This window comes from Orycteropus afer, unplaced genomic scaffold, assembly GCF_000298275.1.
Source record: "Orycteropus afer afer isolate SDZICR_OR568_19922 unplaced genomic scaffold, OryAfe1.0 scaffold00031, whole genome shotgun sequence".
NCBI lineage: Eukaryota > Metazoa > Chordata > Mammalia > Tubulidentata > Orycteropodidae > Orycteropus > Orycteropus afer.
In genome coordinates, this window is record NW_006921618.1 from 18,011,788 (window position 1) to 18,020,409 (window position 8,622).

At 46.2% G+C, this 8,622-nt stretch overlaps 1 pseudogene; it reads left to right on the plus strand.

Annotated features, from left to right (window-relative positions):
- Positions 1 to 255: 255 nt before the first annotated feature.
- LOC103192841 overlaps positions 256 to 8,622 on the plus strand; it is a 13,347-nt pseudogene continuing 4,980 nt past the window's right edge.

Here is an 8,622-nt window from a genome sequence, read left to right on the forward strand (position 1 = left end):
TTGAAAGAGGGAGAAGCTTTCTGAGGTGGAAAGGGGTCGCTTCTACCTGCACAGGAGACAGTGATAGAACAGAGGAGGCTGACTCTGGATGCTGGAGCCTGGCTGAGGCCACCCTGTTCCCATGGTAACCAGAGCTCTCTGCTGGGGTTGTGCCTCACCCCCACCTGATTCCTGCCACTGGGAAGGTACAGCTGGCTGGCCTTCCCCACCCAGGATACATGCCTTTCTCACTGATGAGCAGTGGAAGACAAGATCATGACAGCCAAGCCTGGGCGGATGTCAGCCAGCTGTGAAATCCATAACCAGGTGAGGAGTTGGGGCTGACCACAAATCAAGCATCTTCAGCCCCTCTTGGTTTTGCTAACAATCAGGGAGGCTTTAAGACACAGAGATGTGGGTCCGAATACGTGTTCATCTCTCCTGGCTCCTGTTTTCTTGTTCTGCACCCTACGGATTATTTCCAGGTTTTATTGTGAGCACCTCCATCACAGCCTGTCTAAATCTGAGCCCTACATCCTCACAAAATCTTCCCAGTGGGTCACCAACATTGGTAACTCCTCCCTCATGTTTCTGCACCCCAACCTCCCATTAGGGTGTTGTCTTTCATTCTTCTTCCTTTTGTCCCCATCCCCTTTTAGCTATCTCCACTGCCGCAATGCTGGTCCGTCCTCTCTAGAACACACTTCTGAGGGACCTGCAGCCTCCAGTCTCCTTCAGTTCAAGTGACAAGATCTTTCTAACTCAGACCTTGCCACTCTCCTCCTAAAAGCCTAAGGATAACGATCATGGCCCTTAGTATGACTAAGAAGGTCATTCATTCATTCAACACATGTTTACTGAGTCCCTGCTCCATTCCAGGTGCTAGGGATACAACAGAGAACAACAACATCATCATCAAAACTCTCTGGCTTCAGGAAGCCTATCTTCTAATGGGGAGAGATAGACAAGAAAACACATAGTTCAGATGGGTTTAGTATGTCACATAGTGACAAGTGCAAAGGCGAAAAATAAAGTAGAAAGGGAGCACGGGAATGCTGGGGACTTGTAGTTACAGAGGGGATGGTCGAGAAGCCCTCACTGAGAAGTTGACATATGCACAAAGACTTGAAGGATAGGAAGGAAGGAGCCCTGTGGATGTTTGTTGATTAACAGTCCAAGCAGAGAGACCAATGAGGACAAAGGCTCTTCTGGTCTTATTTAAATATCAGCTCTTAAGACATCTATCTGAGTTAGTCCTCCTCATTATTCTCCCCCATGTGTATGGCATACATGGCCCTACATTGAGATGTAGTTGTACACTCGTCTGTGTGATTTTTCCTTGAAGGGCTATGTCCCACTCCTGACTGAATCTAGAAGTGTGGACAACTTGTCTGTCATGTTCACTTCACACCCTGCACCCAGCATTTGCCTGGCACACAGTAGGTGCTCAGTAAATGACCTGGATGAAAAAGCGGGACTGTAAGAATGGGAAAGTAGTGATGAATTAAAAAAGCCACATTGGCCCAGAGTGCTGTTAATTGTTTTTACTTGTGGGCTAAGGGAGAGGGTGTATTTGATTTGATTGTGTTTTGTTTTATTTTATGAATTTACTTTATTATTTTTTTTTAAATTCACTGCATAATCAGAGCTAGTAATTACAGCTTCCATTTCTGGTTTACGCTTCCTCAACTAGTGCCCTAAAGAAGAACAATTTCATATTCAATCAGTATTAGTTCTGGAATGCTCTGGGGAGCAGATTCACATAGGGTTGTGTAGCTTAATTCTCAGTGATGCTAATTAGATGAGGATAACTTCCTGGGCTCAGGGCAGGGCTGCTGGAGGGTGACCCACTAACAAGCAAAGGAGGCCAAGCCCCACTTGCCATATCCCTGCCATACTTACCCACCTGCCCAGCTTGAACTCCCAGGCCCCTGCCCCCAGCGGAGAGCCTAACCATGCCTGTGATGACTGGTGAATCTCCTGTGGGAGGCAGGGCAGCAGCCTCTGTTCAGAGGAAGAATCAGCCACCCTTCCCTCAGGTTCTCCTCAGAAGCTTTTGGGAGCCTCTCCTCTATGGCAGGTGTTTGGGATCAGTGGGCAATGGTGATGGGCTGGTGGGGCACCTATAGACAGTCAGCCCCATCCCCTCTTTTGATGGGGACAGAGTCCTTCCTTAATAAACTTTCTTTTCCATATTACTTTTTCTCAATTCAACCTGTTATCATTGTCATTTTTATCATCATCATCATCCTTATCATCATCGTCATCATCATTTTAGCTACCAGGTCATGGACATTACTGGGTACTGAGCAATTTAAGTATAATATTGCAAATCTTGAAGGAAAACCTGCAAGACAATATCATTATCTCCATTCTGCAGACGTGAAGTCATTGGGCCGGCTGCTGCCAAGCAGGGAAGTGAGGCTGGAATAGAGGGCAGTCAAGCCTGAATCCTGGCTCTTAGCTCACCAGCTGTGCCACCACTGGGCACATTCCTTCACATCTTTGAGCATCAGCTTCCTCCTTGGTCTTATTTCACTTGAATCCTCTGAAAATACCACAAGGTGGTGATTAGGCATTGTGCCCACTTTGCAGGTGCAGAAACCAAGGCTCAGGGAAGGAGAAAGCTCTGCCCAAGTTTGCAGTTAGAATTTTGTGGCCCAGAACCTGGCCCAGGTCTGTCTGGCATTGGCCTCCCCTCTGTTGTACTGCCTATGCTGCACCTGGCTCCGTTTGGCAGAACAATTTGTCCTCCTGGGGTTCCTTGGGAAAGCAGAATTTGCTCAGGAATAAGACACACCTTTCATGTGAAACACGTGTGATAATACTCAAGATAGAGGGTCCTGTCACCCAAAGAGAGGAACTCCTGCTGTGTGCTGCAGGCTACGCTGCATACCTCCCCCCTTCCCACTCCCCCCATTCAGGAGAAGGGGTTTCTCCTTTATCCGCTCCACCTCTCCTCCTTTCCTTCTGTCTGAGGCACACAACACAGGGGTGAATTTGCCAGGTTGTTGCTGCCAAGGTGCCTGTGATGCAATCCTGGCTCTGCCATGGCCCAGCTGTATACTATGTGGCTGGCCATTTCATCTCATCTGTAAGGAGAGAGAGACAATTATGAGACTTGTCTTATCGATGTATGGAGAGGATAAAATGAGTGATAACATGGATGTGTTCAGACAGTGTCTGTGTGTTGTGAACACTTAGTACACAACAGCTACTTCATTATTTTGGTTTGGTTCATTCTGGAATCCACTCTGGAAGGTGGCTGAACCCCCAACACCTTGCAATGAGTTGGAGATGTGGCCTTGGCCTGGAACAAGGCACCTTCAAGTTTGACCCCACCATAACTCACCGTGTGACCTCAGGCATTCTACTCTCTCCCAGGCCCTGATCCCTTATCTTTGCATGAAGAGGCTGGACTAGAGGGACACTCTCTCTAGGTTCCTTGCTGCCTTTATGGCCTGGGAAGGCCAGCCTACACTTCAACTCTAAGAAAACTGGACCTGGGAAGAGAAAGTGGTAGAAAACTCACCCAGGACAGAGGATAGGAATCCCACTCAGTCTTGTTGCTACCTTTTGTTATTTATTGAGCATTCACTCTGCTTTGGGTGCTGCTCTAAGCACTTTTCAGGCATCACTTCATTTAGAACAGTTCCAGGTAGACACAATTAATATCCCCATTTTGCATGTGGGGAAACTGAGGTCTCATGCCCAATGGCACCTCATCCAGAAAATGACATTTATTACAAAGCCCATGCTCTTGACAGTGATGGGCATTGTGCTAAATCAGAATCTTACATGAGTTATCTCAATTCAACCTTCATATCTAGCCTTTTAATTATGAAAATTCTGAGTCCCATTTTACAGGTGAGAAAAATGAGAAAAGTTTAAGCAAGATCACCCTGCTAGCAAGTGCTGAAACTAGAGTCAAACTACTTTGCTTTGACTTCGTATTTCAAGTTCCTTCTCCCTCAGGCTCCTCTACCTGAATTAATGTAAACCAATAAATAAAATTTGGAGGAAGAAAGGATCACATTAGATATCCAAGTTATTTTACTTTTTCCTTATCACTCCCCTCTCTTGCTCTCCCTTACCAACTGTCCCAGACTGTCATCCTTCCCCTTATCTCACCCACTTTCTGGAGGGTGATCTAACACAAAACACTGAGTCCCCATACCAGCATGAGTTTTCTGCACTTGCTATGCCACTTCCTCCCTGCCCACTCCACTCTCAGTCCACACTCTGGGCTCCTCCTAGACACTGCCCTTGCAAAGGTCCCCAGGATCTTTAGGAAGATCAGCTTTAGGCAGAGCACCTAATAACCCACTGCCATCAAGTTGATTCCCATTCATAGCGACCCTATGGGGCAGAGTAGATAGAACTGCCCCATGGGGTTTCCAAGGCTGTAAATCTTTACAGAAGCTGACTGCCATATCTTTCTTTCATGGAGAAGCTGGTGGATTTGAACTGCTGATCTTTTGGTTAGCAGCCAAATGCTTTAATCACTGCACCATCAGAGCTCCTTCATGTGTAATTAAATGCCTTTCTATTTTACTTGGCTATTACATATATGTAGGATCTTAATTAATCTGATCTGATGGAGGAAGGTGTTTCCAAAAGTAAGAATATCTGGGGCTGGAAAGATCTTAAAAGAGCAATGTTGGCTACAAAATTATCCACATACATTACAGAAGTAACAGAGGACAGGGTTGGAGTAGCTTCTCAGAGACAACCAAATACCTTGGAAGAGAGAATCAACAGACCTACGAGTTTGGGACCATAGTCTTGGGGGACATCATGCTCAATTGGCACAAGATAAAACATAAAAATCTTGTTCTACATCATACTTTGGTGAGCAGCGACTGGGATCTTAAAAGCTTTTGACTGACCATCTAAGATGCAACTATTGGTCTCCTCTTGTATGGTGCAAAGAAGAGTGAAGAAATTCAAAGTCATTTGGAAACAATTAGTCCAAAGATATGATGGACCACAAGGACCTCAGCCTTCACAGCCCTGAGACCAGAAGAACTAGATGATGCCCAGCTACCAATGCCAACCACTCAGAATGGGATCATAATTGGAAATCCTGTTTAGAGTGGGAGAAAAAATGTGGAAAAAAATTGAAAAACACAAAAATGACCAGAATTACTGGTTGGATAGAGATGAATGGAACCTCTGAGACTATGACCCCCAGGTACCCTTCTGGCCTAGAAATGGACTCATTTCCATGGACTGGCTCTCAGCCCAACAGTAGAAAGACTTACATGAACAACACCTACTCCAAGGAGATGCACCCCTTACATAAATCAACCATGCAACCTCAGAGGGAAAACTGGAAAAACAGGAATGCAAAGATAAGAAGGGTGCAGGAAGGGAGTACTTACAGGGAGAAGAAGAGAGGAGAGTTTTTTTTTTTTTTTTTAGTGGTTGGGAATTGTAATGGGGGTGTGAAATCAAATGTGCATTTGTGAAACAAATCTGCTTTGTAAATTTTCACCCAAAGCACAATTAAAAAAAAAAAAAAGAACAATGTTGGAGTAGGGGAGGGGACCAGAGGATAAGAAATAGCAGCAGCAGGCAGGCTTCCCGGGGGAGGGGGAGGGAGAGTGTGTTGTTGTTGTTATGTGCTGTCAAGTCGGCCCGACTCATAGTGACCCCTCCTTGTGTTGCCGAGGCAGTATCACTACGGAAGTAGGATTGCCCAACCTTCTCTCTGAGGAGTGGCTGGCGGGTTTGAACCGCCAGCCTTCTGGTTAGCAGTCAAGTGCCTTAGTCACTATGCTACCAGAGCTCCTAGAAATAGCAGCAGAAGGCAGGCTTCCCAGGGGAGGGAGAGTGTGGCTGGGCTGCACCTTAAACGATGAGCCTTAACCAGAAGGGAGCCGGGCATTCCTGGCAGGGGAACAGCATGTGCAAAGGCCCAGACCTACTTGTGTCAGGAATAGTATCAGTCATTGTGCCTGCAGTATGAAGTAGGGGCAGGCAGGCAGGGACAGGGACATGGTACAGGTCATACTTCTCCTTCTTCAGTCTTTCTCCACCCGTGTTTTCTTCCCCACCATTAAAGCCCAGCTTAGCCTTTGTCTTCATAGAGGTGGAGCCTCACATCTGGGTCAGCATGGAGGCCCCGAGTCAGGCTGGGTGCCTCCACTGACCACTCAGGGCTGGCTCTAGAAACCTAGTCCTAGGAACCCCAGTTCTCCTCATGGAGCCTTGGCATCAGAAGCAGAGATGCGGGGAAAGAGAAATAACTTAAAAGCACAAAACTAGCCTCAAATTTTCTTCTTGTTGAATTTCCAGAAATAAGCCCATTTCTACTTCTCTTTCTCTCCCCAGACCAATATTTCAGAGAAATAACTCATGTTCCTTTAAGGGAAAGAGAAGAAGTTGATAGCCCAATTTGGAAATTCCAAATCTAACCAGTTACTATCAAGTCATAATGAACCCATGTGTGTCAGAGTACAACTGTGCTCAGTAGGGTTTTCAATGGTTGATTTTTTTGGAAGTAGATCGCCAAGCCTTTCTTCCAACGTGCTGCTAACTGGGGGAAAAACAAAACAAAACAAAAAAAACCAAACCCACTACCATCGAGTCAGATCCGACTCAAAGCGACCCTTCCTTGGGTTTCCAAGGCAGTATCACTACAGAAGTAGATTGCCCAATCTTCCTTTCGAGGAGTGGCTGGTGGATTTGAACCATCAGCCTTCTGGTTAGCAGTCAAATGCCTTAGGCACTATGCTACCAGAGCTGCTGGTTAGACTTAAATTTCCAAAGTTTTGGTTAGCAGCTGAGAACATTTGCACCACCTAAGGAACTCTGGTGGCACAGTGCTTAAGGCATTTGACTGCTAAGCAGAGAGTTGGCAGTTCAAACCCATCAGCCACTCTGTGGAAGGAAGACTGGTAATCTACTTCTGTAAAGATTTACCCCCTTGAAAACCCAATGGGGGTTGCTATGAGTCAAAATCAAGTCAATGGCAATGGATTTGGTTTTTTGTTTTCAAGATCTCATTACTTCTGTTGTGTGCATAGAGTGGATTCTGACTCACAAAGACCGCGTGTGAAAAGTAGAAATGCCCATAGGGTTACCTAGACTGTAATCTTTATGGGAAGGAGCGCTGGTGGCGTAGTGGGTAAGGCATTTGGATGCTAACCTGAGGTTTGTGGTTCAAACCCACCAGCTTCTCTGAGGGAGAAAGATGAGGCAATCTACTTCTGTAAAGATTTACAGCCTTGGAAACACAATGGGGGTCACTATGAGTTGGAATCGACTTCATGGCGGGTTTTTTTTTTTTTTTTTTAATCTTTATGGGAGCAGACTGTCAGGTCTTTTCTCCTGCAGAGTGGCTAGTGAGTTCAAACCATTGACCTTCAGTTTAGCTGCCACATGTTTAACCATTGATTAGATCTAGAGACAACATCTAGGCTGGTAAATGAAAATCACCAATCAAATATCCCAGTTCCCTAGCTTCTGGAGGCCTTAGAAACAAAGCTACGCAGGTTATGGGGGCTGGAAATTCAATTAATGCAGCAGGATCATGGACCTGCACCCCACCATTAATGCATATCTGTGTGTGCATCCTTACTAGGGGCAAAAGTAAGGATCTACTCCGGACACCAAGCACCAGGGAGGGAGGTGAGCACCAGGTAAATCTGGCTGCCATTTGAGTGCTGTAGTCCTGGGGTTGCTGTTGTTGTTGTTATGTGCCGTCGAATTGGACCCAACTCATTAGCGACCCCTCCTTGGGTTTCCGAGGCAGTATCACTATGGAAGTAGATTGCCTCATCTTCCTTCCGAGGAGTGGCTGGTGGGTTTGAACTGCCAGCCTTCTGGTTAGCAGTCAAGTTCCTCCTGAGGTAGGGGACACTAAGCTCCTCTCTGCTCCAACCTGGCCGTCTGCTCATCCCCAGGTGATGCCTGAGGTCCCACCATCAGCAAGTCATGGCTATCAGGTAAATGTCTTCTGCAGGCTTCTTTTGAATTTACATGCCCTCCAGGAAAATTAGTGGAAGCTTTACTCCATGGAAGGTAGGGCATAACAGTGGCCTGGAAACCTGGGGGAGGATCCATATCATTCTGAGGAAGGAGAAAATGGGGAATCTGGTGGGAGGGGCAAGTTTTCAGACAAACTGCATCAACTTCAACTCCACCAGGCCATTTCTGAGGGAAGTCTGAAAGGGGTGAAGCCCAGTGGCTGTGTAGGGGCTGAGGAGTGTGTGTGGTGGTGTCCTTCATTAGGACACAGCACTGGGACAAGACAGATAGAGAGTGCTGAGAGGCTGCAGGCTTGAAGGTGATAAAAGGAAGCAGTACCATTCAAAAGGAGGTGACTATGGATGTGGGTATCTCCACTATGGACTGAATTGTGTTCTCCCAAAATATGTGTTGAGATACTAGCCCCTGTCCCTGCAAATATGACTTATTTGAAAAGAGGGGTTTTCTTGGTTATGTTAATCAGGCCAGTCTTGACTAGGGGAGTTCTAAACCTGATCACTTCTGAGTTATAAAAAGAGAAGAATAGACAAAGGCCCCAAATCCATTAAGTGCGGAAGAGAATGTTTGTTTAATAAATGGTGCTGGCAAAACTGGAGATCCATTTGCAGAAAAATGAAACAAGATCTGTACCTCACACCACACACAAAA